This window comes from Mustelus asterias, chromosome 24 (assembly GCF_964213995.1).
Source record: "Mustelus asterias chromosome 24, sMusAst1.hap1.1, whole genome shotgun sequence".
Classification (NCBI taxonomy): Eukaryota; Metazoa; Chordata; class Chondrichthyes; order Carcharhiniformes; family Triakidae; genus Mustelus; species Mustelus asterias.
Window position 1 is genome coordinate 6026324 of NC_135824.1, and position 20735 is coordinate 6047058.

Genomic DNA, 20735 nt, shown 5'->3' on the forward strand with positions numbered 1-20735 from the left:
TAAGGCAGAACTTTGGAACATAGAAGTAGGAGTAGGCCATTCGGCCCCTCAAGACTGCTGTGCCACTTAACCAAATCTTTGCTGATTTTCCACCTCAATGTCATTTTCTCCACAATATACCCACATCCCTTTAATATCTAAAAATCTAAAAGCCTTGGATATACTCAATGACAGCCTTCAAAGCTCTAGGGTAGAGAATTCCAAAGATTCCTCACTCTCTAAGTAAAGGAACAGTCGGTCATCTCAGTCCCAAATTACCCATCCCTTATTCTGAGACCATGCCCCCTAGTTCCAGACACCCCAGCCATGGGAAACACCCTCCCTGCATGTTCCCTGTCAAGCTCTGTAAGAATTCTGTACGTTTCAATGAGATCACCTCTCATTCTTCTAAATTCTAGAGAATACAGGTCGAGTCTCCTCCATCTCTCTTCAAAAGACAATTCCACCATCCCCGAAATCAGACATAGCACTCTCTCTATGGCAAGTCTATCTTTCCTTAGGTAAGAAAAACTGCACACAATGCTCCATGTATGCTCTGCTGCCTCACAGCACCAGGGACCTGGGTTCAATTCCTGGCTTGGGTCACTGTCTGTGTGGAGTCTGCACATTCTCCCCATGTCTGCTTGGGTTTCCTCCGGGTGCTCCGGTTTCCTCACACAGTCCAAAGGTGTGTGGGTTAAGTGGATTGGCCATGTTAAATTGCCCCTTAGTATCAGGGAGGACTAGCTAAAGTAAATGCATGGGGTTATGGGGTAGGGCCTAGGTGGGATTGTGGTTGATGCAGACTCAATGGGCTGAATGGCCTCCTTCTGCACTGTAGGGATTCTATGATTCTATGATACCTATGGAGCCACACACCTGATGAAGGAACAGCACTCCGAAAGCTTGTGATTCCAAATAAACCTGTTGGACTTTAATCTGGTGTTGTGAGACTTCTTACTGTGCCCACCCCAGTCCAATGCCAGCATCTCCACATCATTTCAGAGGGCAGTTGAGAGTCAACCACATTGCTGTGGCTCTGGAGTCACATGTTGGCCAGACCAGGTAAGGACGGCAGATTTCCTTCTCTAAAGAACATGAGTGAACCCGATGGGTTTTTTCAGCAATCAATAATGGTTTGATGGAGGATGTCCTGGCAGTTTTGAATAAACTGAAGGTCGATAAGTCCCCTGGGCCTGATGAAATATATCCTAGGATTCTTTGGGAGGCAAGGGATGAGATTGCAGAGCCTTTGGCTTTGATCTTTGGGTCCTCGCTGTCCACGGGGATAGTGCCAGAGGACTGGAGAATGGCGAATGTTGTTCCTCTGTTTAAGAAAGGGAATAGAAATGACCCTGGTAATTATAGACCGGTTAGTCTTACTTCGGTGGTTGGTAAATTGATGGAAAAGGTCCTTAGGGATGGGATTTACGACCATTTAGAAAGATGCGGATTAATCCGGGATAGTCAGCACGGATTTGTGAAGGGCAAGTCGTGCCGCACAAATTTGATTGAATTTTTTGAGGAGGTAACTAAGTGTGTTGATGAAGGTAGGGCAGTTGATGTCATATACATGGATTTTAGTAAGGCGTTTGATAAGGTCCCCCATGGTCGGCTTATGATGAAAGTGAGGAGGTGTGGGATAGAGGGAAAGTTGGCCGATTGGATAGGTAACTGGCTGTCTGATCGAAGACAGAGGTGGTGGTGGATGGAACATTTTCGGATTGGAGGCAGGTTGCTAGCGGAGTGCCGCAGGGATCAGTGCTTGGTCCTCTGCTCTTTGTGATTTTTATTAATGACTTAGAGGAGGGGGCTGAAGGGTGGATCAGTAAATTTGCTGATGACACCAAGATTGGTGGAGTAGTGGATGAGGTGGAGGGCTGTTGTAGGCTGCAAAGAGACATAGATAGGATGCAAAGCTGGGCTGAAAAATGGCAAATGGAGTTTAACCCTGATAAATGTGAGGTGATTCATTTTGGTCGGACAAATTTAAATGTGGATTACAGGGTCAAAGGTAGGGTTCTGAAGACTGTGGAGGAAAGAGAGATCTTGGGGTTCATATCCACAGATCTCTGAAGGTTGTCACTCAAGTGGATAGAGCTGTGAAGAAGGCCTATGGTGTGTTAGCTTTTATTAACAGGGGGTTGGAGTTTAAGAGCCGTGGGGTTATGCTGCAACTGTACAGGACCTTGGTGAGACCACATTTGGAATATTGTGTGCAGTTCTGGTCACCTCACTATAAGAAGGATGTGGAAGCACTGGAAAGAGTGCAGAGGAGATTTACCAGGATGCTGCCTGGTTTGGAGGGTAGGTCTTATGAGGAAAGGTTGAAGGAGCTAGGGCTATTCTCTCTGGAGCGGAGGAGGCTGAGGGGAGACTTAATAGAGGTTTATAAAATGATGAAGGGGATAGATAGAGTGAACGTTCAAAGACTATTTCCTCGGGTGGATGGAGCTATTACAAGGGGGCATAACTATAGGGTTCGTGGTGGGAGATATAGGAAGGATATCAGAGGTAGGTTCTTTACGCAGAGAGTGGTTGGGGTGTGGAATGGACTGCCTTCAGTGATAGTGGAGTCAGACACTTTAGAATCATTTAAGCGGTTATTGGATAGGCACATGGAGCACACCAGGATGATAGGGAGTGGGATAGCTTGATCTTGGTTTCAGATAAAGCTCGGCACAACATCGTGGGCCGAAGAGCCTGTTCTGTGCTGTACTGTTCTATGTTCTATGATGGTCGTGAGTAGATTCTTAATTCCAGATATTTTTAACTGAATTCTAATTTCACCATCTGTTGTGATGGGAATCGAACCACAGGTCCCCAGAACACTAGCTGAGTTTCTGGATGAATAGCTTAGTGATAATACCACTAGGTCATCGCCACCTCATAGCACCAATCCTTCACTGTTGCTGAGTCGAAATCCTGGAACTCCCTCCCTAACAGCACTGTGGGTGCACCTACACCACAGGGACTGCAGCGGTTCAAGAAGGCGGCTCACCCACCACCTTCCCAAGGGCAATTAGGGATGGGTAACAAATGCTGGCCTAGCCAGCGACGCTCACATCCCTTGAATGAATAAAACTTGGCCAAGGCACTGGAGGATAGCCAGTCTTTGTGAAACTGTCTCTTAGCAGTGTCCCTGAACGGAGAAAATTAAAGGGGAAAGCAATCTGTAAAAGCAATAACGCCCACACACCTCACGCACAGATAATTGTGTCATTCTGCTTCCAGATATTTATCAGCAAGGAGAACAACGTAACTGAGCAGACCAGGATTTCTGATCCAAGATATAGGAACATGGCTGCTTCCAATTATGCTAAATAAAGCAAGACATGGAATACTGGAAAAAATATAGACTTAATATTATCAATAATTGTCACTGCGTTATGCTCCTAGTTTGGATCTGGAACACTCCATTGACAACAAAGCATTGCCGCTGTCTGTGACCCTTCACCCTCAAAGAGGCGAAACGTCCACTCCTGACATTGCGATTCTCTGCTCTGTCTGTGCCTCCGTGTTTAATGTTCCCTGGAAGTTTTCCTTGCTTCTCCCTTATTCAAGTCCTACCACACTCTGGGTTCTGCCAATTCTGACCCGCTGCTTAAAAAGAAAAAGAAATTGGGGCAGGATCGGGCTGTACAGCCCCTTGGGTTTGCTATGATACTTAACAAAATTACATCTGAGCTTCCACTTTCCCGCCCTGTCGCCATGTCCCTTCATTCCCTCATGCAACCAAATGTCATCGCCACATCATTGCGGGTTGTGCCTTCAGACTCTTTCACCAGAATCTCCAACATCTCCATCCTTAGTCTCTCCACCTCTCTCTCCTCCTTTAAGATCCTACTTTTAACTTCCAGCTTTTGGTCACCTGTCCTAATGTTTCCTGATTTGCCTCATAGCATCTTGGGAATTCTTACTATGTTAAAGGTGCTATGTAAATGCAAGTTGTTGTTGTTCTTGTTTAAGCTCCAACTATCTAATCTTCCTAAATCTTTACTTCACTGACATAGAATCCCTACAGCGGAGAAGGAGGCCATTCGGTCTATCGGGTCTGTACCAATTCTCCAATGAAGCATCCCACCCCAGCCCTATCCCTATAACCCCACATTATTACCCCACTATTCCCCTAAACAAGGGGCAATTCACCACGGCCAATCCACCTAACCCGCACATCTTTGGACTGTGGGAGGAAACCGTTGCACCTGAAGGAAACCCATGCAGACACGGGGAGAACATGCAAACACCACACAGTCACCCAAGCCGGGAATCGAACCCGAGTCCCTGGTGTTGTGAGGCAGTAGTGCTAACCACTGTACCACTGTGCCACCCATAGCTGGTCTCACCTCACCATCTCCTATTCTAGTTTGTTCATTCCCAGTGCACTGAAGCTGGAAGTCCTCCCAATCCTCAGACTTCCTTCCCTCCTGCAGTCGCTGGATTCCTGGAGGAAAGCCTCAATGTACAGACTGAACTCAGCACATAACAAGGACAGTGAGATTGGTCAGGCTGGACACGCACAGGCAGATCTCCTGAAATGGTCTCGAGGTTTGCCCAAGTAGATCACTCAGGAGAGGTAGGAACTGAAAGTGATGAGTTATGCGGTGAGGTAGCACCAATGGCTTAGCGAGGGTTGGAATTATGTGTGGGCCTCAACTCACGAGCAACTCAATCCTATCTTCTTCTTCATCTTTTTGTTTCGCCGGTTTTATTTGAGGTCCCCACACTGCTGGCTGATCATCCTTCTCCATCTCCTCCTTGTCCCTCACTCATTCCTTTTCCAATCCCATTCTCTCGCCACCGTAAGTTTCCATCTGGGATCAGGCCTTCCTTTTCCCACTCTCCCTGGCGAATCCCATCTCCATCGCTCACCTCACCACATTTCCTGTCTCTCTCCTCAACAGATGACCATCAGGTCAATCTCTTCCCAGCTACTTTCTTCATTGCTTCCACCATCTTCTCTAACTCCCTGATGCGCTGGTCCCTGATTTTGTCCTTTCTCATTACACCAAGCATCCTTCTCAGCGTCTGCATCTCACTTGTATCCAGTCGTTGTTCCTCTCTCCAATACATAACAATGCTGGTTCCAAACTCTCTTATAGATGCATCCTTTCAGTTTCAGCGATCTGTTCTATCATATAACACCACCACACTTCTTCCAATTCATTGTCCTTGGGGTTACCATTGACCTGAATCTCAACTGGACTCGCCACATAAACACAGTGGCTACAAGAGCAGGTCAGAGGCTAGGAATACTGCCGTGGGTAACTTACCACCTGACTCCCCAAAACTTGCCCACCATCTACAAGGCACAAGTCAGGAGTGGGATGGAATATTCCCCACTTGCCTGGATGGACACAACTCCAACAACACTCAAGAAGCTCAACATCATCCAGGACAAAGCGACCTGCTTTGATTGGCACCACGTCCACAAACATCCACTCCCTCCACCACCGACGCCCAGTAGCAGCAGTGTATATTATCTACAAGATGCACTGCAGCAATTCACCAAAGATCCTTAGACAGCACCTTCCAAACCCACAACCATTTCCATGGTGGCACAGTGGTTAGCACTGCTGCCTCACAGCGCCAGGGATCCCGATTCAATTCCCGGCTTGGGTCACTATCTGTGTGGATTTGCACGTTCTCCCCATGTCTGCGTGGGTTTCCTCCAGGTGCTCCAGTTTCCTCCCACAGCCTGAAAGACGTGCTGGTTAGGTGCATTGACCCGAACAGGCGCCAGAGTGTGATAACTAGGGGAATTTCACAGTAACGTCATTGCAGCATTAATGTAAGCCTTACTTGTGACTAATGAATAACTTTAAACTTTAAAAGAAGGACATTGGCAGCAGATACATGAGAACACCACCACCTGCAAGTTCCCCTCCAAGCCACTCACCATCCTGACTTGGAAATATGTCGCCGTTCCTTCACAGTCGCTGGGTCAAAATCCTGGAATTCCCTCCCTAATGGCATTGTGGGTCAACCCACAGAACATGGACTGCAGCGATTCAAGAAGGCAGCTCACCACCACCTTCTCAAGGGCAACTAGGGATGGGCAGTAAATACTGGCCCAGCCAGCGACGCCCATGTCCCATGAATGAATAAAATGCAGACGGAGGATGGTGACACATTTTTGGGGGAGCTGAAACAGAGCAGGATGTTCTATAATCCTTCACGTTGACAGTGTCGAAGACCTTTGTGAGATCAAAAAGGTTATATATCCTTGATGCCCTTGGTTCCCTGTATTTCTCTTGTAGTTGTTATGCGATGAAGGTCTTGTCCATTGTTCCCCTTAGTGGGTGGACACCTGGGAAACCCTGGCCTCAGGACCACCCTAAGTGAAGGAAAAGCATCCGGGAAGAGCTGAACCCTTCATCACCTAGTGCAAGCTGAAGCTAAACGTCAACAGCGAAAGGAGCGGGTGGCAACCCGGGCGCCCCATCCACCCGTGCACCCCACCCACCCAGGGATCCCACCCACCTGGGCATCCCACCCACCCGGGCACCCCACCCACCCGGGCATCCCACCCACCCAGGCACCCCACCCACCTGGGCACCCCACCCACCCAGGCACCCCACCCACCCGGGCACCCCACCCACCTGGGCACCCCACCCACCCGGGCACCCCACCACCCAGTCACGCCACTCACCTGCTCCACCAACCATTTTTCAGTGTGGAATCAAATCACCCCCGACCCCGAGAGACTGCCTGAGGAGAAGGTTTTGTCCAATTACCCCAACTTAACGAAGGTGGTTAATTTCCATTTCTATTCTTGCGTCTCCTGCCACCACTGACCCCGGGAACTTGAAACTATTCACTTTCTCCAAGTCTTCACCCAGAATTTTCACACCTTCTTTCTGATCCTCTTCCCGAGACTCATTCTGATCTTTGATCCCCTGTCTCTCAGAGTGTTCCTGCAGTTTTCCACATCTCCAGCGAGCAGGTCATTCCTATTATCACATTTTCACCTTGTTTTTAAAAGCTATATCCCCCCCCCCCCCCCCCCCCGCCCCCCCACCCAACCGTCCCCCCTCCCCCCCCCCCCCCCTTGCCGCGTGGCAGCACAGTGGTTAGCACTGCTGCCTCCCAGTGTCAGGAACCCGGGTTTGACTCCCGGCTTGGGTCACTGTCTGTGCAGAATCTGCACATTCTCCCCGTGTCCGCGTGGATTTCCTCTGGGTGCTCCGGTTTCCTCTGAAAGACGTGCTGGTTAGGTGCGTTGGCCATGCTAAGTTCTCCCTCAGTGTAGTCGGACAGGCGCCGGGGTGTGACGACTAGGGGATTTTCACAGTAACTATTTCCTCGGGTGGATGGAGCTATTACAAGGGGGCATAACTATAGGGTTCGTGGTGGGAGATACAGGACGGATATCAGAGCTAGGTTCTTTACGCAGAGAGTGGTTGGGGTGTGGAATGGACTGCCTGCAGTGATAGTGGAGTCAGACACTTTAGAAACATTTAAGCGGTTATTGGATAGGCACATGGAGCACACCAGGATGATAGGGAGTGGGATAGCTTGATCTTGGTTTCAGATAAAGCTCAGCACAACATCGTGGGCCGAAGGGCCTGTTCTGTGCTGTACTGTCCTATGTTCTATGTTCTATGTTCATTGCAGTGTCAATGTAAGCCTACTTGTGACACTAATAAATGAACTAATAAATAAATGGGTAAGAGACAGCACAAGGAAGGCCAGGCTTGGTTCAGTCAGTTAATCCCACTCCCTGCCTTTGTGACATCGCTTTATAAATTCCTTCCCTTAAAGACATTTTTCCAATTCCCTTTTGGAAATTCCTGTTGAATGTTCCAGATCATAACCGTTCACTGTGTAAAAAATCTCTCCTTATCTCACCCTTGCTTTATTTGCCAATGACTTTAAGTCTGTGTACTCTGTCTCCCGAACTTCCTGCCAGCAAAGCTTTCTCTCCCGATTCGCTCAATCAAACCCCTCATGATTTTGAACAGCTCCATTAAATCTCCTTTTGACCAGCCCAGCTTCGCCAGCCTAACCCACACAAAGACCCTCACCCCGAGGGTCATTCCAGTAAACCTCCCGTCCGCTCTCTCCAAAGCCCTGACATTTTTCCCAGCTGTGTTTCCCAGAATTGGGTGCGGTACGCTGGCTGAGGCCTAACCAGCGATTAATAAGATTATTAATAATCTTGCGTTACGCCCGTACATTTCTGTGCAGTCAGTGGAAACATCTCCCGATCTGTGGACTAAAGCAAAACACTGCAGATGCTGGGAATCTGAAATAAAAACTGAAAATGCGGCAGACATTCCGCAGCCTAGGTCCTCCCCTTCCCCCCCCCCCCCGCCCCCTCCCCCCCGCAGAGAGAGGTACATGTAGGGCAGGATTGCCTCCCCATCCCAGAAAAAAAGAAAGGGCGGAATTCTCCTCCCGCCCAGAGTGAGTGACGCAGGGCGAGATACCTTCCTGCTCTCCCCCTCCACCCCAGAGGGAGAGACACAGGGCAGGATTCCCCTCTCCCCACCGCCCAGAGAGCCCTCCTCCCCCACCTCCCCCCCCCCCCCCCCCAGCCCCACCCCCACACACCACCACCCTGGCCTGCCATTGGCCGGTGGCAAGATCCTCCAGTCCCGCTGCAGTCAATGGCTTTTACGTTGTTCAGATCTCCACCAAAGGGGAACCCGCGGCAGGGTGGGGTGGTGGTGGGGTGGGGGGGGGGGGGGGGGGGGGGGGGGGATGGTGGGGGGGGGGGGGGGGATGGTGGGGGGGGGGGGGGATGGTGGGGCAGGGTGGAAACACCATCAATGGGACCAGAATATTCCGCCGGCAGGAATAGCCGGATAATTTTGGCCACAGTTAACATTTCAGGTCTGGAACCTCTCCTCAGGGTCCTCATGAACAGACAGGGCGACTGGGGTGAGGTCAGTTTGTGCTCAGAGTTTTTTGACCCGCCGTGTTGGAGTGCAGTGTGGGTTGGCTGCACGGGTTTCTAAAAACCGTCGCAATGGTTCTCTGTTTCTCTGTCGTAGAATGTCACTTCAAGGGGAGAATTCATCTTGCTGACGGAACCTTATATTGTTCTGTGGCACGTCAAACAATGAGCCAGTTAGAGGGTGGAATCGTTGTGAGTTATTTTTGCGTGCGTGGTGGTTTTGGGTAAGGGTAGGAGTTGTTATTGTGTGCTTTGTGTGCACCTTAGCTTGACTGTTTGATGGTCTGGTTGTTCAGGCAGACAGGCAGCGATAGTTCCCGGCCTGTGGGGAAGGGGAGCCAGAAACCCACTCATGATGGCAACATGACGAGCGACAACGATCCCAGCAGGACGTCCGAGACACTCCACCGGCTAAAGGCCCCAGCCATTGACTGTGCCGGTTGAATTCTGTCAGCGCTCAATGGTTCAGCAGCAGAATGGGCAGTCCAGGGCGAAAACAAGGTATACAGGCCCAGGATAAAGGCACAAGTTCATTTTGTTCACATCCAGTGTAGGGCAACAGGCGAATTGACATCATTCAAGTATATGGGACAAGCGCAGGAAAATGGGATTAGCTTGCCTTCAGTGGTAGATATTGTCGATAAGAAGTCTCACAACACCAGGTTAAAGTCCAACAGGTTTATTTGGCAGCACAAAGCTTTCGGAGCACTCAGTGAGACTTCTTACTGTGCTTACCCCAATCCGACGCCGGCATCTCCACATCATGATATTATCGGTGGAAACTTGATGGGCCGAAGGGCCTTTCTGCAGTGTACGATTCTATGGGTGGGATTTTCTGGCCGCACTCGCCCCAAGATTGGAAAATCCCGCCCGAGATCAACGGACCAGATCAGGACAACAGATTTCCGTCCCGAAAAGACGGTGAGCCAGTTGGGTTTTTTATGACCATCTGGTGGTTTTGTGATCATTATTAATGAGACGAGCTTTATAATCGTGATTTATAAAAGTACCTGCCCACTGTCCACAGCCCAAGGAGGCTTAGCCCACCGAAGCACTCTGACAGGAGAGTGGGTAAACGTGATTAGAACTCTTTTGCCGTGCGGAAGAGTAGAACATAACATGGACAGGTTTGGGCTGAATGGCCTCTTTCTGCATTGTAGCTTGTATGTAATGCTAGATCCACTTCTAAAATTCTGCAAACTCTGTTAAATTCTCTGGAAATTACTTTTCCTGTTTATAAACCTGTTTCATTTTCAGGGAGTGTGGCGCCTTGGTTGTTTTATTAACAGTTTAATGCCATTGCAACATGCGCACAGCAGGCTAAGACCATAAAACAAGAGCAGAAGTAGGTCATTCAGGGCATCAAGACTGCTCCACCACTCAATGTGATCATGACTGTTCTGATATGATAATCCTAAATTCCATTTTATAAGACCACAAGATGTTATGTTAGAATATTGTTTGTGTACTGAGTGAGGACAGAAATGTATTGCATTGCAAGGTGCCCCGTGAGTTTGGAAAGACTGATATCACTCATTTGACAGTGAATCTCCTGCCTATGTCTCTCACCACACCACAGAGAAGGTCAAAGTCGACAGCAGAGGAAGCGCAAAAAACAAAGGGACTAAAGAAATGTAACAGTCCATTGGGCATTCCCTTCATTCTTCCCCCTCACCCCTAGGGTGGCACGGTGGCACAATGGTTAGCACTGCTGCCTCACAGCGCCAGGGGACCCGGGTTAGATTCCCGGCTTGGGTCACTGTCTGTGCGGAGTCTGCACGTTCTCCTCGTGCCTGCGTGGGTTTCCTCCGGGTGCTCCGGTTTCCTCCCACAGTCCGAAAGATGCGCAGGTTAGGTGGATTGGCTGCGCTAAATTGCCCCTCAGCATCCAAAAATATCTAGCTTAGCCATGGTAAAGGTGTGGGGTTATGGAGATGGAGCGGGGAGAGAGGGCTTGGGTAAGATACTGGGTGGAATTTTCCCGTCCAGCCCGCCACTGGAAGCATAGCAGGCGGGGGCGGACCACGCAAAGGTTCGTTGACCTCGGGTGGGATTTTCCGGTCTTGGGGCGAACACAACCGGAAACTCTTGTCCACTGCGTCAGACAGCCAATGCAAATTCAATGGACCGAATGGCCTTTTGCCCCTCCCCCCACCTCACCCCGCTAGGGTTTCACCCATTTCCTGAAGGTTATGCCTCTCGCTGTGGGTAAATTGATGCCACGGATCTACCTTCGATTCGAAGTAAGTGCACAACCACACAGGAACAGCACAACCCATGTAGATTGTGCCCTCATTCTGATCGCCATCGGGGGCAAGAACCGTGGCTGATTTTGTTTCCCTTTCCCCAAAAGCTGGGATGTAGAGTTTATTGGAAGATGCGTCTTGCCTCACAACAGTGCAGACCGAGCACCGAACCCAAGTTGTTTGGCATTAAACACACAGAGAGCTAATGCATAAATTCCACATGGGCTGTGGGAGCTGGCTTTGAGTTGACACTAATGTGATTATTATAGAGTCACTGGCTTGTTTGCAGTACATATTTACTTGACTCTCTCAGTATAATTTTCGGAGATTAAAACTCAGAATCTTTGTTCCGAATCTTGGTGTCTCAATGTCTGCCATGGTATCAGCTGCCCAGAGCCAAGCGCCGTGGCGCCAAACTGCGGAATCTTTGACTGTAATCAGGAACACAGCGGCTCTAATGCAGCTTCAGAATGGATTCCGTTCCTCTTCCTGTGTTTTCTTTTTACCCATAAGCTTCCTTCCTCATTTTCTTCGAGACTTTCTCCCAGCTGACGTGAGTCTAAACATTTACTTACTTAAACTATAAACAATCATGAGCCAAGAGAAGGTCCAACGGTGCCGCCCCCCCACCCCCCCTCCCCGTCCTCCCCACCCACCACTGCTTCCCCCCCCCCCCCCCCCCCCCGCCCCCACTGCTCCTTCCCTGCTTCAATTCAGGATGTTGACAGACCAGCGAAGGGAATAAAACTTCAATTCCTCACGAGTTTATCCAAAACTATTGCCCTGCGCACAGAATAACATCGAGAGAGTGACTTAACACCTGAGATTATACACATGTTGTGATGCACTCTGTGTAGGATAGCTCGCTGCTATTTCTTGTTTAGAATCACACAATCCCTACAGTGCAGAAGAGGCCATTCGGCCCATCGAATCTGCACCGGCGCTCTGACCAAGTGTCTTACCCAGACCCTCCCCCTTGCTCCATCCCCGTAAACCCACACATTTACCATGGCTAGTCCATCAAACCTACACATCTTGGGACACTAAGGGGCAAATTAGCATGGCCAATCCACCTAACCTGCTCATCTTGCAACTGTGGGAGAAAACTGGAGCACCCAGAGGAAACCCACGAAGATATGTTGATTTGATTTGATTTATTATTGTTACATGTATTAGTATACAGTGAAAAGTATTGTTTCTTGCGCGCTATACAGAGCATACCGTTCATAGAGAAGGAAAGGAGACAGTGCAGAATGTAGTGTTACAGTCATAGCTAGGGTGTAGAGAAAGATCAACTTAGTGCGAGGTAGGTCCATTCAAAAGTCTGACGGCAGCAGGGAAGAAGCTGTTCTTGAGTCGGTCGGTACGCGACCTCAGACTTTTGTGTCTTTTTATCGACGGAAGAAAGTATGTCCGGGGTGCGTGGGGTCCTTAATTATGCTGGCTGCTTTTCCAAGGCGGCGGAAAGTGTAGATAGAGTCAATGGATGGGAGGTTGGTTTAAGTGACGGACTGGGCTACACGGGGAAAAGGTGCAAACTCCACACAGACAGTGACCCGAGGCCGGAATGGAACCCGGGTCCCTGGTGCTGTGAGGCAGCAGTGCGAACCACTGTGCCACCGTGCCACTGTGCCACTGTGCCACTGTGCCACTGTGCCACTAATGCATAATGAACAGGCAAGAAACAGCTGCTGCTGCCTGTGGAGCTGAAGAATCAATGGGCCAAATCTTCACTACGGCAGAGGCCGTCATGTTTCCACACACCCCCCGCCCCACCGCCCGCCCCCACCCCCCACAGAATAGAGATCAGAACTGTGGGAAACCATTTTTAAAGGTCAGTTACCTGTCTATTAGTGCCCAACTTGGAGCAAAAGCCTAGACCAGGGGAAGGAATGGATAGAGTTGACTTGTTTTATAAAATAAGCATTTTTCTGGTTTATTCCTCATGTCCCTTATTCTTCCCCTCTTAATTTTCCAGCCCTGATATCAGATAGCAAAACAAATAATTGATTTGCCGAGTCCGTATAGCATTGTGGATAGCCTTGCTGTTATGCTGCCTCTGTTTTTTGCCAACAAGATTTCAAGGACCTTCAGACAATGAAATATTCTCGTCAGCAGTCAATAAGATCACTACTAATCAGGAAGGGCCAGTTCACTTGTTTAAGTGATATCGATTGAGGGAAGGTGACTGTGCTACCTCGTTGCGGCACAGTAGCACAGTGGTTAGCACTGCTGCCTGACAGCGCCAGGGATCCGGGTTCAATTCCAGCCTCGGGTCACTGTCTGCGTGGAATTTGCACATTCTCCCCGTGTCTGCGTGGATTTTCTCCGGGTGCTCCGGTTTCTTCCTACACTCCAAAGCTGTGTAGATTGGCTGGATGGGCCATGCTAAATTGCCCCCTAGTGTCCAAAGATGTGCAGGTTAGATGGATTGGCCATGGTAAATTGCCCCTTAGTGTCCAAAGATGTGCAGGTTAGATGGATTGGCCATGGTAAATTGCCCCTTAGTGTCCAAAGATGTGAAGACTAGGTGGATTGGCCATGGTAAATTGCCCCTCAGGGTGGGATTTTATGGCTTCGCTGGTCCCGAAACTGTAAAATCCTGCCCGAGGTCAACAGACCTTCCCGTGGTCCGTCCCTCGCCCGCTCCGATTCCCGTGGCAGGTGGGGCGGTAAAGTTCAAGCCTTAATGCCCCAAGAGACGTAACATAGAAACAAGAAGCAGGAGGAGGCCATTCGGCCCTTTGAGCCTGCTCGCTCCACCATTCATTTTGATCGTGGCTGATCATCAAATTCAATATCCTGATCCCGCCTTCACCCCATATCCCTTGATCCTTTTAGTCTCAAGAGTTATAAAAACATAGAAATGTTAGATTGGATTAGCCAGGGGAATGTGTGGGGTTACGGGGATAGGGCAGGGGAGAGGGCCTGGGTAAGATGCTCTGTCAGAGAGCCAGTGCCGACTCGATGGGCCGAATGGCCTCTTCTGCACTATAGGGATTCTATGATCCTTCTGCTCTGCTTTGAGGCTCTACTTAAACCGGTGGAGAGGATTGAAGCTTAACTTCTAATTTTAGGGATGGCACTTCTGACAGCCTCCGTTACGTACTTCACACTTCTGGGAGTGAGACTCAAACTCACCAGTCCTCTGAGGCGGAGGCACAATGGAGCACAGAGGGTAATAAATGTTCTGGAGAGAAGCCAGGGATTGTCAAATGAATGTTCAGTAAAATGGCTGGAGTGTCATTGCAAAATGCTATCAGCAGAGAAACCTCCCGAGTAATTGCTTGGCAAATCTTGCCTCAGCCTGTCTATTATTTCACTCAATTATCTCCAAAATATGGGGAGAAGGTTACAGAGAACCTTTTTTGTTGTTCTCTAATAGGAACATGTGGCTGGTGGTTTGATCTATTTGTGTAGTCCCTCCGCCGCTCCTCGTTCAATCATGTTGCTCTTTGCTCATTTTTTGTCTCCTTCTCCATCTCCTTTGCTTTTTATTTATTCCTCTTGAAGTTTCATGCTCAGCATAGCGCCAGCAAGGAAAGACTTCACTGCGCCAGGTGAGTGGAATTTCCACTCCCCTTCTCTGCCAGTCAAAGTACGCCTCACCTTTGACCTGGGACCCAGTCCCTGGGTGGGGACACTCGAAGGAAACAGATGGGGGGGGCCGGTTGCGGACCCCCATGTGTGGCACAGCTAACAAAATCTCACTGACTGTCCTGTCTGGAGACGATACACATCTCTTTAACCTGTGCTTAACCCTCTCTCCACTCACATTGTCTGTACCTTTGAGACTTGATTACCTGTAAAGACTCGCATTCCAACCATTATTTTGTAAACTGAGTTTGTGTCTTTATATGCCCTGTCTGTGAACAGAACTCCCACTCACCTGATGAAAGAGCAGCGCTCCGAAAGCTTGTGGCTTGTGCTACCAAATAAACCTGTTGGGCTTTAACCTGGCGTTGTGAGATTTCTTACACAGCTAACAATGGCCAGAGTTAGCTCGGGAGCAGAGATAAATCACTGTGATGCGTTGCCAGAATGTCATTGGATCTCATAGCTCACAGGGAGCATTCAAGAAAAGCTTTTCAAATTCCCGTTCGCTACCTTGTCAATGCTGCCAGTTGCCAAGGTCAGAATTGCCCAAAGCAATGGATCAGCAGATGCCAGGAAGAGTCCATTGTGGAAGAAACAGCCACAGAATCTTAGAAGGAGGCCTTTCAGCCCATCATACCGGAACATAGGAAAGGTGAGAACCAATCAATCCAGCAACAAGGACATGAAACTAACCCTTTCCAGGTCACTAATTAGGCCCCTGACTCTTTGAAAGCGTTACCCATTTTGTTCCACTTCCATTCTTTTTATCCCCACAGTCCTGAAATTTCTGCTTTGCTATTATTAATCCAATTCCCTTTGGAAAGTTACTAACTGATGCGCTATCAATAAGGCGAAAGACTACTGGTGTGCCAATACAAGTGTAGGCTTTTATTCACAACAGAATCAGGAGCAGATCCCAACAACTAACCGACCTGGACTGAACAAGAGGGAGGAGACAGCCACCTTTATACTAGGTGCCGAGGGGAGGAACCAAACTGGAAGGGGATGTGTCCAGGTATGACAAACACACACAACGGTGGTCCATATAGGACAAAGGCACAACTGAGGTCCACCACACTAACTAATATGTTTCCACCACCCTTTCAGGCAACGTATTCCAGACCATCACTGTACACTGCGTAAAAACCTGCGTCCCATGGTTAACAACACTCTTAGCTGTTCAACACAACTAGCTGTTCTGTCTGGAGACAATACACATCTCTTTAACCTGTGTTGAATGCTCCCTCCACCCACATTGTCTGTACCTTTAAGACCTGGCTGGCTGTAGAGATTTGCATTCTAATTAGTATTCTGTAACTTGATTTCTGTGTCTGTGCACTGTTGGAGAACAGATATCCACTCCATCTGACGAAGGAGCTGTGCTCCGAAAGCTTATTGTATTTGTTACCAAATAAACCTGTTGGACTTTAACCTGGTGTTGTGAGACTTCTTACTGTATCAACACTCCTCCATGAACCACACAAGAACACAAGGGGGGGAATTTTCCCATCCCGCCCGCTACAATTCTCATGAGAATACACAGACCATGCAAAGATACTTTGACCTCGGGCGGGATTTTCTGGTTTTGGTGCGAGTGCGGCTGGAAGGTCCCCGTCCAAGAATTCAGAGTGGGAGTAGATTGTTTGGCCCCTGTAGATTGCTTCCAGTCACTGCCTGCGCGGAGTCTGCATGTTCTCCCCGTGTCTGCGTGGGTTTCCTCCAAGTACTCTGCTTTCCTCCCACAGTCTGAATGACGTGCTGGTTAGGTGCATTGGCCATGCTAAATTCTCCCTCATAGTACCCGAACAGGCGCCGGACTGTGGCACCTCGGGGATTTTCACAGTAACTTCACTGCATTGTCAATGAGAGCCTACTTGTGACACTAATAAAATAGACTAAATAAACTCAACTAGTAAACCCTGACATAGCTCCCTCAGGAATGTCAGCCTGCAGTACTCAAGTCTCCAGAGTGGGTCTGACCGTATGGCCTTCTGACTCGGAGGAGATGATGCCACTTACTGAACCTTGGCTGACTCCAGTCGTAACGGCCCTACCATTGTCCCAGCTGAGATCAATGGAGATACGTAATGACCCTCTTGGACCGAGCATTGCAGAGAGCGGGGCTGAGATGTCCCAGTTCAAGTGTGGGTTCAAAGTCATCAATAATTGCTACAGAATAGCTGTCAAATTTAGAAAGGCTGACAGTCGCAATTTGAATATTTATTTTAACTGAAGCTGTCAAAATGTTGTTGCACCTGAGAATCCATCACAGAGAAACCTCCTAAAGTCTAATCTTCCTGAGTTTGTGTGTGCCAGGAAGCAATAAATGACAATAAACAGCAATTTTCAGCTGTCTTCAGCGACTATCAGGTGAGTAGGCGATGTTCCAACACGGCAGGAAAACACAATAAAGATTATGGTAAATCTGATTGTACAAAGTCCCTGCGGGCGAATGAAGCAAAGCGAGGCTGCGTAATGCTCACAGGTGCAAATTCACAAACTGCTACTGTGGGAATGTGCTTTGCATCTGGCATCTCTGCAGCTCGCTTGTCCCCCATCCCCGAGAGCTATGGACCTGAGTTCCACTCTGGAAACCTGAACACTAAACATAGGCTGGAACTCTAGTGCAATACCCAGGGAGTGCAGCTGGTCCAGAGGTGCCAACTTATTGAGCCCTTGTCTACCCTCTCAGGTTGATGTTGAAAGTCCCCTGATACCTCCAGCATCCTGACCAATATTTATCCCTCAATCCGGCCCTTCAAGCTTGCTCCACCCTTCAACATGATCATGGCTGATCTTTCAAGGTCAATCTTATCAGAGTTTGTCAAAGTCACTGTCTCAGTCAGGAAAATAAAAAAGAGTGGGCGTTGATTACGTGTCAGGGACTCTTTGTGTCGGTAACAAGCTCTGCAGAGACCTGGCGACATCTTTAAAAAGTGACCCATTCAGAAATAAAAATAATAATAATCAGGTGATGAAGGAGCAGCGCTCTGAAAGCTTGTGGTACCAAATAAACCCGTTGGACTTTAACCTGGTGTTGTAAGGCATCTTACATTTCTCAAAGTGAACTCAAGAACACAGGAAAGGTGAGAACTAATCAATCCGGCAATCAGGGCATGAAACTAAACCTTTCCAGATCACTGCTTAGGCTCCAGTGGAAGCAATGTGGCTATAACTGGGGACCAGGCTTTAGGAAGGATGAGAGAATGTTGGGAGAGATTGCTGAGGAAATTTACTGGAATAGGAGCAGACACAGGGAACAACAATTATGTGGCTAGACTGGTGTAGATTGCCTTGTTCTTCTTAAGTGCCGAGGCAGTTAAGAGGAGATCGAATTGAGGTGTTCAAAATTATGAGGCGTTTTTATGGAGAAATCGTTTCCACATTTGATATGAGGTGAATTTTCTTTTCTCTCAGAGGGTGGTTAGTCTGTGGCATCCCCCTCCTGAGAGAACAGTTTTCTGAATAACTCATCCAGTTAACCCCAGAATCTTGCATTTCATATGATTTAGTAGTATACCCACCAGTGCCTCCCTTCGCCAACTGAACCTTTAGTCCTTTCTTAACATCAATCATGGCAAGTGAGTACTTCTGGGCAGGCTAAAATTTATTGCCCATCCCTAATTCCCCTTGAGAAGGTGATCTTCTTGAACCGCTGCAGTCCACGTGGTGTAGGTACACTCTCAGCGCGGTTAGGGAGTAAATTCCAGGATTTTGACGCAGTGATAGTGAAGGCACGGTGATATATTTCCAAGTCAGGAAGGCGCGTGGTTTGAAGGGAAACTTGGTGGTGTTTCTGCGTGCCCGATGCCCTGTCCTTCTCAGTGTTAGAGGACGTGAGTTTGGAACAAGCTGTTGAAGGAGCCTGGCACGTCGGTCCTGAGCCATTCTTTGTCCTGTTCTATGATACACAACTGAAGCGGGAGGCCGTTTACCAGACATGGGAGGTGGAAAATGCACACTACATTAAAAATTAAGAAAACAAGTATAGTGATGATTTAAAAGATGTGAAATATGCACAATGCAACAAATCATTAACACTTTCCACGCAGCAGGGATAATGAGTGCCATTGCGTTCCCAAGGTAAAACAAACAGAAGCGGACTCCAAACATCAAGATTAATTATTCATTTCCTGGAAGTCTAAATCTGCAACAAGAAGCCATTCTATTAATTACTGAGGGTTTTACAGGATTGTGACTGATAAATTAGACCTCACAGCCGGATTATTTGGACAACCCTTCCAACCAAACCAATTGTCACCTCAGGAACAAGCGAAAAATAGAACAAGTGATGACAAATAAATTAAATTTCACATCAGGAGTTGGTGCATAGAGGAAAATATGTATTTTGTGTTAAAAATCGTTAGGGATGTGTAAAGATAAAGGTAAAAATCACAATATGAATAGGCAAAGTCAACAAGGATTTATGAAAGGGGAGTTGTGAGAATACAAGTTTAAAGTTTATTTAATGGTGTCACAAGTCAGCTTACATTAACACTGCAATGAAGTTACTGTGAAAATCCCCTAGTCGCCGCACTCTGGCGCCTGTTTGGGTACACTGAGGGAGAATTTAGCATGGCCGATACACCTAACCAGCACGTCTTTCGGACGGTGGGGGGAAATCAGAGCACCCGGAGGAAACCCACGCAGACACGGGGAGAAGGTGCAGACTCTGCACACAGTGACCCCAGTCAGGAATTGAACCGGGGTCCCTGGCGCTGTGAGGCAGCAGTGCCAACCACTGTGCCACCGTGCCGCTCACAACCATAACTAGGGGGGATTAGTGACACAGTAAATTTGGGATTTTCAGAAGGCATTCAATAGGACGACGCACAAAAGATTGTTACATGGGATTGCTGGTAATATATTAGCATGGATTTAGGATTGTGTAAATGACAGTAAACAGTGACTGGCAATACATGGATGGTGTAGTGGAAATAGTGGAGTGCCACAACATTCAGTGCTGGGACCTCAGCTATTTACAATGACTTAGATAAAAAAAGAAAAGAACAATACAGCACCAGAACAGACCCTTCAGCCCATCAAGCCTGTGCCAATCCCTAATCCTTATTTAGACCCACTACTTATTGCCCAAACGCGTTTCTATCCTTCTGTTCGCCTCCCCATCATGTGTCTATCAAGACATGCCTTGAACGTTGCTAACATGCCAGCTTCCACTACCTCCACTGGCAGTGCGTTCCAGGTACCCACCACCCTGTGTGAAAAACTTTCCCCGCTCGTCTCCCCTAAACTTTCCCCCTCTCACCTTAAACCTGTGCCCTCTTGTGGTCAGCCCTTCCACCCCTGGGAAAAAGCCTCTGACTATCCACCCTGTAGATGCCTCTCATAATTTTGCAGACCTCTATCAGGTCTCCCCTCAGCCTCTGTCTTTCCAGTGAAAACAATCCCAGTTTATTCAACCTCTCCTCATAGTCAACACCCTCGAGACCAGGCAACATCCTGGTGAACCTTCTTCGCTCTCTCTCCAAAGCATCCACATCTGTCTAGTAGTGTGGTGACCAGAACTGCACACAATACTCCAAATGTGGCCCAACTAAAGGTGGCTGAGTCTCATAAATCCACAATAAAAAAAACAAAATACTGGAAATACTCAGCTGGTCTGTGAAGAGGAAAACAGTTCATGTTTCAGGTTGCTGACTTTTCACCGACAGCAGTTTGTTTCGGTAATGTTCGAGGGCTCACATTCTCAGAATAAGGGCTCAGCCATTTAGGATTGAGATGGGAAGCATTTCTTCCCTCAGACATTTGCGAAGCTTTGGAATTTTCTATCCAGAAGCCTTTGGACACCCAATGGCTGAGTATATTCAAGACAAAAATCAATGAATTTTTGGCACCAATCAAAGGACATGGAGACAGGGCAGGGAAGTGGAGTTAAGGTAGAAGATTAGTTACATTCACATTGAAGTGTGGGGCAGGATCGAGGAGCTCAATGACTAATAAGAACATAAGAACTAGGAGCAGGAGTAGGCCATCTGGCCCCTCGATCCTGC